Genomic DNA, 9,229 nt, shown 5'->3' with positions numbered 1-9,229 from the left:
AATTCCATCGCAATGATGGGGGATATGTTATTGCAGTTGTGAATCGATTGACTTATTTAATGTTTATTTACTGTTCTCAACTGAAAATTGATGCAATTCTACATGCACATTGAAGAAAACAATTTGTAGTCTTCCACAGGATCTGACAGGTAACGGATCGTGTGCTTCACTGCTTTAGTTTTGTCAATTATTCTTGCATTTCCTGTCTCTGAAAAAATATTCATTCACAAAGCAAGGTAAACAACTCGTTGTAATTGGCAATTAACCAATCCCACTTTTCACTTTAAATGTTGTATGTCCCATACATGCATTTAATATCTTAAATTATTTAATTATGTAAATTAAAATCTACCATCCCTTTATTCGGACAGAAGTTGAAAAAATACTGGGGGTCCGGTCATACAATACTGAGCACAAATTCGGGATGGAACTAAGTACAATTATTTAGTAACGTCACAAGATTAATTGGTTTTCAATACAATCTACAGAGAAGATGAAAAATACTGAACATGTAAGCTTAGATTAATGTAAATGCATAGATATGTTCAAAAACTTTGCTATATAATATACATAGGGGTCAATGGGCAAGTCCATGTGTGTTTTAACTGTTAGAGTATTACAGACAATATGTATCAATTGGAAATTGTTAATGAATGTTTGGTTATCATATTAACATGGTTATCGTTATCCCAAACATATGCTGGATTTAATGCACAATTCAATTATAACCATGCCCCCCCCACTCCTAAGATCAATAGTGGGGAAATAGACTTTCGGTCCAACCATTCCCAGGTAAAATCCTCGTCCTGTGGGGATAAGCTGCTAGTTAAATCCCATCAAATGCCTTCACACCCTGGGGACATCCTTAGTCCAAATAATTGTACGTTGGCGGATTTTTTTTAGATTTTTGATATGGCAAATCCTTCACGTACAAATTGTTTAGTATCAAAAGTGGGTAGTTGTTCCGATCAGGATTCCGGGTTAAAGCATATAGCGTCTATAAAATATCATAAAAACAAGAAATATTACCAGATAATGTTATTTTACATTAGTTCTGTACACAAAAAATAAATATCCAACTTATAATTATGAGTTTGACAGCTTTTCTTCATTTCATTCTGTCAAAACATAACGATATATACATGAAGGGCACCTGCAAGGCTTCAGGGCACAGTTTTAAATCGCTCGCAACATTTCGGCCATGGCCGAGTTGTTAGGATTGTATAACGAGGTCTATCTCGAAGCTTTGTCGGAGGAGGCCGAGCTATTACGATTGTATCGAGTTGTTCCCCTTCGCATAATTGTTGTCTGTGTCAGTCAACTTTCGTTTTATTGGAAAGGTAAACAACTTGTTTTAATGCACTAAATGCTTGTTTAGTGCAAAATAACATTTCACTTACATGGTAAAATATGAATATAACTCTTTTTGATCAATTTCAACCATAAATTACTTCACTTAAAAGAATTTCAATATTTTTAAAACACCCCCGTTTTTTGCACATTCCCGTTTAGACGTTAGGGATTGGAAGAATCCCGTATACACGTCTATTATTTTAGACTAACCGCCTCCCGACAGCCAGAGTTAAATACGATTGCAGTCTTTCTTGTTAGAAACGCCGCAGAACTCGATGAGAAATTCATTTGAATTAAACTTGTATTAATGACTATCCGAATCGGCTATGCTGGCTCTAGAGCCCTCTTACGAATTGCCACATCGCAAAAAATATTGACAGAAAAGACGTCGCGAAAATGTATGACATTTCTATAAAATCGGACTTTTGAACAGGTCTTTCTTTTTTTAAGTGGGGGGGGGTCGTCGCCGGGTCCGGACCGATTGAGGTTCCAAAGTTATAGAAGCCCTGATATATATATATATATGCAACTCCACAGAAGGTATTCAAGAATAGACCTGAATGAAACACTGTTAACCTTTACCTTAGTATATTATTTAACAGAGGAGAAATTATCTTAATAAGAATCGGTTGATTGAAATAAAAAAAAATTGATAAATAAAAAAAAATCAAAAGAAATTCTATATACAATATAGATAAATTAAAGGAAAATATCAACAAGTTGAAATTGTTAATTTCCTACCGTATTAAATTAAGGAATGTTTACACTTAAATTAGATATGCACAATATTTTTGCAAATGCTGTCATTGTCATTTGACCTCATTGGAACTATTGCATAATCATTCTATAATAAAGATAATTGTGCTACAGGGGAGGGAATGGGATTTTCTACCTTCTGCACTGCTCTAGAAGTGAAATTAGCTAAATGGACAACCTGTACCCAGTAGCATTGTGTTTTAGATGGGAAAACATCAGGCCTTTTTTGGTCCATTTTGGGAAAAAGACCGAAGACATTTTTGGATAATTTTTGTAGAGAAAATTCCATTTTGAGATTATCTTCTAGCTCACCAGAGCATGAAGTGCTCAAGGTGAGCTATTGTGATCAGTCTTTGTCCGGCGTCCGTCCACCAGTCCTTCCGTCCACCAGTCCTTCCGTCCATCAGTCAGTCAGTCAGTCCATCCGTCAACAATTGCTAAAAAAACTTCTCTGAAACTACCTGGCCAAATTTAATGAAACTTCACAGGAAGCTTCCTTGTGTAACCATCTACAAAAATACAACAAGGGATCACGATTGATTAACAACAACAACAAAATGGCTGACTTCCTTTTTGCTTTAAAAAACATCTCCTCTGAAACTACCTGGCCAAATTCAATGAAACTTCACAGGAAGCTTCCTTGGGTGACCACCTAAAAATACCGTTAATACAACAAGGAGTCACGATTGATCAACAACAACAACAAAAACAGCAACAACAACAAAATGGCTGACTTCCTGTTTTGCTTTAAAAAACATGTCCTCTAAAACTACCACTCCAAATTCAATGAAACTTTACAGGAAACTACTTTCGGTGACCTTCTACAAAAATACAACGAGGGGTCACGATTGATTAACAACAACAACAACAACAACAACAGCAACAACAACAAAATGGCCAACATCCTATTTTGCTTAAAAAAAAACATCTGCTGTAAAACAGCCTGTCAAAATTCAATTAAACTTTACAGACAGCTTCCTTGGGTGACCCTCTACAAAAATACAACAAGGGGTCATGGTTGATCAAAAACAACAACAACAAAATGGCCAAAATGTTTAAATCTGATAGTTATGTAAAGTTTACTCTTGAAGCAAGGGCAGCAAATCTTGCTATATGGTCTCCATTTTTGTTGGAGATTCCACTAATTTCTATTTTTAGTAACAAGGGAATAGATTTTAAATTTTATTAAGTCTTCAACATAGTCACTTCTAAGGTAATTATTGTGTTTTTTTTAGGTTCATAGATTCAAATAATTATTATACACTTTATTCTATAGAAGAAATTTAATTTTTACTTAATGATAAATTTAATAATCAGACTTTTCCATTGAACTTCATGTATATTATTGTAAACTTCATGTAGATTCTTCTAAGCTACAATCTTATCTTCTGTGTGGATAGGGAAAAAGCCTTAATGTATTTAAAGAAAAAAATGATTTTGAACATGTGAAGGAAGGTGATGTCGTCCTAGATGGAAGAAGCACTGATATTAGTGGAAGGTGCTGAATGTGTTCTGATATTTGATTTTTAGAGCTTAACCCTTTAGCACATGTGTACGAGATAGGCCGACATAGCTCATTAGCAGATGTAGGAATGATGTCACCATTACGTCATATGTACTTTCGTTGTGTGGAAAATTCTCAATTAAAAAAAAAATGTTCTTATGATTGATAGGCATGTTTTCACATGCTCAATACACTGTCAATCAAAACTATCATTATTCCTGAAACTTTTATACCTTAAGTATCTATTCTTGCTTGATTTATCATTTAGAGTAGAGATTAAAGCATTAACCGCTGCCCTATAGTTGAAAGGTCATTTTGGAAGATCTGTCATGGCGGACGGTGCAATTTTTAGAGTTTGTTTTTCAAGTGGAGTGATTTTTCTTAGGAATAACTTGACCCCCCTTTTTTATTGGCTTAAACGGTAATTTAAAGCTTGTACTTTAAGAATATATGTGGTTATCATAGCCTGCATTCGCTCGAAATGCCTTTAAATGTTGTCTAAAAATTATAATTTTACATTGAATTACATAGGGAATAACAATGGTGGTGTGTAACCTGTAAACGAATCTGACTGACCCTATACACTACTGGATGTATACGCATCTCCTGCATTTTTCAATAGGGTCATTTCAATACTTCAATTTTGCATCTTTCTTTTTGTAAACAATATCCCGGATGTTTATAAAGCTAAAGCTTAACCTTTTGTGTATTGATTATCCCTCGAAAATGTCATCTGCTAAAACTTGAAGGTTATTATTTATACTGCCAATCACAGGTGTGAGATCCCACTGTGACGTAATAAATCCTCGAGGAATAGCAGTACTGTACAGTATGGAATTTCCCCAAAAACATTGATGCGTAAATCATTGAATATATTATGTCTGTTGAATTAACCATTAAAATCAATAAAGATTATAAATCTTTATAATTATTTGAAGATAATATTTTGTGTTATAAACAATAGAAACAATAAGTAGCCAAGAAAATGATGAGTAAATTTTCTGCTGAGCTAATCGATGGCCAGCATGGTTTCGGTCGTAAAATAGGTCAAGTAAACACATTTGTGCAAGCGTTTCATGAAAACATTTCTCGGCTTTCTTTTTGTAAAGAATTTTATGAGGGGGTAATAAAGTTAAACTCTGGACTGGATCTCTCAGCTGGATGACACTGGATATTCCTGCCACATTTCTGTGTATTATACACAAGAACATCAATTGTCGGCTTTTTAATCCATATGGGTCTTTTTTATGATAGGGGTAATAAAATTTAGATTGATCCCAGCATTTTATTACCCTTTGATTTAATGCAATTATGACATTTCAAAGAAATGTTACAATTCCATCTTGGAAATGCATTCACAGATGAATAAAATAATTTTATATTTCATTATTGACACCATTTATTAGATAATTTAATTATCTATAAAAATGTATTCACATAAAAAAGATTTGGAAACAATTATTTGGAGTTATATTGATTTTAAGGTCATACTGCTGTATTCATTTTCTCATTTTCAAATATCCTGAAAAGTACCTATGCAGATAAGGACTGCTTATCAGTAAGTTGGCTATTGACTGGGAGGTGTAATCTGGCCACTTGTTTATGTGCTAAAGGGTTAAAGCAGTTTATTGATTTTTATTGGATGGTGCACTGTTTGTTGTTTGTGTATCTATACTAAAAGTTCTTTCAGTGTGCAAGCAATTTAACATAGTTTTGTCAGTGTGCAGGCAATTGGACGAAGTCCTGTGTGTGTGCAGGCAATTGAACAAAGTCTTTTCAGTGTGCAAGCAACTGAAAAAAGTCCTGTCAGTGTGCAGGTATCTGTACCAAGTGCTAGTTTAAACATATTTATTTTACAACGTTTGTGAAACAACTTATTACAACATTATATTAATCACTCTCGTTGGCCGATTTTATGCGAGAGTGTGGTCAAGTGCTGTCAGTGTGCAGTCAATTATCAAGTCCTGTCAGTGTGCAGGCAACTGAACAAAGTCCTGTCAAAAGAAAAAAAAAATTCTGAACCAAATGTATTTTTTTTTTTAGGCCAAATATTTTTTATAAATAATGACTCAGTATTTGACAGTTACATGTAAAATTGAATACTGATCTCTTAATGTGATGAAAAATCTATGAATTCAATAATACCCAAATCTTTTCATCACACAATTCATTAGGATGCAGAATAAACAAATACAGGTAAAAATACTTTTTTTTTACACTTTTGATTGGGATTTTTATGCCCCCCTTCGAAGAAGAGGGGTATATTGCCTTGCACATGTTGGTATGTCAGTCAGTAGGTCGGTCAGTCGGTCGGTCTGTCAGTAGACCAAAGCTTGTCCGAGTGATAACTATACATATTCTGAACGTATGGTCATAAAACTTGACGTGGAGGTTGGGCCTGACAAGTAGATGACCCCTATTGATCATAGGGGTCTTCAGGTCAAAGGTCAAGGTCACAGTGACCTTTAATGGTAAAAGGATTTTAGAACTTGTCAGTGTGATAACTAAACAAAGCCTTGATCTATGGCCATCAAACTTGACATGGAAGTTTACCCCAACCAGTAGATGACCCATATTGATCTTAGGGTTCATTGGGTCAAAGGTTAAGGTCACAGTGACTTTTAAGGCAAACTTGACAATTCCTGGACCTATGGTCATCAAACTTGTCATGAAGGTTTGGCCTGACCAGTAGATGACCCCTATTGATTTTTGGGGTCATTGGGCCAAAGGTCAAGGCCACAGTGACCTTTAACATGAAAAAGTCAACAAAGCTTCTCCCTGTAATATCTCAACAATGCCTGGACCTTTGATCATCAGACTTGACATGGAGGTTGGGCCTGACCAGTAGATGACCCCTTTTGATTTAAGGAGTCATCGGGTCATAGGTCAAGTGACATGACTATCCCCACCGTTGAATGGTCATAATATTAAAACTGCCTCAAAGGCATCCAATGTCAATGACAAATCAGCTGTCATTTTGGTCCATGCACATTTTATTCAATTGTCCAAATAATCCTGATAACATGTCACTGGGGGGAATAATTCCAATAGTTGGGAACTATATAAAAAAAGCCTGAACATATATCCTATATCATTATCCATTAATTATACCTCAGATTTTTCAAACATTTGCTTATGTCAATTCTCCAACTTCTCTGTAAGCTGGTTCATGTATTTTTGTGCAAGTTGAAACATTTTCCAACCTTGCAACTTTGCCCACATTGTCTTGAAATTGAAGTTGGTAGGCATTATAGAAAAACACACTTAGTACACATGTATGGTTAAATTTGATTACCACTTTTTGCTATGCTGTTTAACTCTGTTTCATATTTACAATATAAAATTTTTAACTCCTGAAATACACAGAATCACTTTCTATTGATAATGTCATTAAAATGAAAACACTTAAAAATGTTTGTCTAACAGGTGGTGGCTGTGAGTGCCATGCTTTCATTCATATGAATTATTTTGAATATCCAATAGAAGGAATTACTGCTCAATCAGTTCTTTGATTGCAAATACTGTCAAGGTTATCATCACAAGAACTGCTGTCAATGTCAACATCACATGAACCACTGTCAATGTCATCATCACAAGAACTGCTGTCAATGTCATCATCACATGAACTGCTGTCAATGTCATCATCTCAAGAACTGCTGTCAATGACAACATCACATGAACTGCTGTCAATGTCAACATCACATGAACTGTTGTCAATGTCATCATCACAAGAACTGCTGTCAATGTCAACATCACATGAACTGCTGCCAATGTCAACATCACACAGACTGCTGTCAATGGCAACATCACATGCACTGCTGCCAATGACAACATCACATGAACTGCTGTCAATGTCAACATCACATGAACTGCTGCCAATGACAACATCTCATGAACTACTGTCAATGTCAATATCACATGAACTGCTGTCAATGTCAACATCACATGAACTGCTGTCAATGTCAACATCACATGAACTGTTGTCAATGACAACATCACATGAACAGCTGCCAACTTAAAAATCACATGAACTGCTGCCAACTTCAAAATCACATGAACTGCTGCCAACTTCAAAATCACATGAACTGCTGCCAATGACAACATCACATGAACTGCTGTTAATGACAACATCACATGAACTGCTGTCAATGACAACATCACATCAATGTCATCATCACATGAACTGCTGTCAGTGTCGACATCATATGAACTGCTTTCAGTGTCAACATCACATGAACAGCTGCCAATGATAACATCACATAAACTGCTGCCAACTTCAAAATCACATGAACTGCTGTCAGTGTCAACATCACATGAACTGCTGTCAATGTCATCATCACATGAACTGCTGTCAGTGTCAACACCACATGAACTGCTGCCAATGACAACATCACATGAACAGCTGCCAACTTCAAAATCACATGAACTGCTGTCAATGACAACATCACATGAACTGCTGTCAATGTCAACATCACATGAACTGCTGCCAATGACAACATCACATGAACTGCTGCCAATGTCAACATCACATGAACTGCTGCCAATGTCAACATCGCATGAACTGCTGCCAATGTCAACATCACATGAACTGCTGTCAATGTCATCATCACATGAACTGCTGTCAATGTCAACATCACATGAACTGCTGTCAGTGTCAACATCACATGAACTGCTGCCAATGACATTATCACAAGAATTGCTGTAAATGACATCTGACAATCACATAAACCATTTTTGTAAATGCTGTCAATGTCAATATCATGTAAACCATTTTTGTAAATGATTCAAGAAGTAAGTTTCAATTAAAAAAACAACAGATTCATCAGTTTATGCAATTTTGATGGGAATTTATGTGTTTAAAATGTTGAGCCCAATAATTGCTATGATTTTATAATTTCACACTACTTTAAACAAGACAAAAATGTTTTTTTGTTTTACAAGAAAGTATCATGTGAGAATATTTGAACAACGATAGTCACCTATAATTAATAAAAAAAATAAATAAAATAATAATTATAAATAAAAACACTGAAAAACCTGACAGATATTTGCATATAAATATAGCATGTAACAGAAGTTGTAAATGAACATGTACTTGGATGATGTAACATGATCCCCCATTGACAAAAAACTGTGTCATTGGTTTTCTCTGTACTAGAGTGTAAGAGGAAGTGGTTGCGGCCTTCATTCTAATTTGCTGCATATAATTAGGCCATGTCTTTTAAACAATCAAAGTCTGTAAGTGGCATATAAGAGGGTCAGTATCCCAACTTTATAGTGTTATAGCGCCCCCACTCACTCTGTGGCTGTTTTTGGAAATTACTATAATGAGTGTGTATGATTGTGGACTTTATTTTTATGTCTAGATTTATGTGACAATTTTATAAGGAGGACTTAAATCTAAGGGTAATGGTGTTTATACTTGTACATGTAAATGAATTGGTACGCACACACAAGCACAGACTCATACACCTCCCCACACACACACATGCACACCTTTTGGTCTCACTTTAAGACAGTGACTATTTATATTAAAAACTATGTTAAACTATGTGATCCCTCATATTTCTCTGACTTTAAAAATATGTTGTCACTTAAAAGTAGATTGTCTCTCCT

At 35.2% G+C, this 9,229-nt stretch overlaps 1 protein-coding gene across 5 annotated transcripts in view; it reads left to right on the top strand.

The window, feature by feature from the left end:
* The first annotated feature begins 18 nt into the window (after positions 1 to 18).
* The window catches only part of LOC128240057 (E3 ubiquitin-protein ligase HECW2-like), a 75,896-nt gene continuing 66,685 nt past the window's right edge, over positions 19 to 9,229 (top strand). For 3 of the 5 annotated variants that reach the window (XM_052956566.1, XM_052956574.1, XM_052956547.1), the window contains exon 1: positions 19 to 149. The gene's annotated coding sequence lies outside the window, so the exon portion shown is untranslated. Of the gene's footprint in view, positions 237 to 8,890; positions 9,020 to 9,229 lie in introns of those variants that run through there. The other 2 variants (XM_052956551.1, XM_052956557.1) reach the window with 2 other exon arrangements.

This window comes from Mya arenaria, chromosome 1, assembly GCF_026914265.1.
Source record: "Mya arenaria isolate MELC-2E11 chromosome 1, ASM2691426v1".
NCBI lineage: Eukaryota > Metazoa > Mollusca > Bivalvia > Myida > Myidae > Mya > Mya arenaria.
This window is presented reverse-complemented; position numbering and strand designations above follow the sequence as displayed.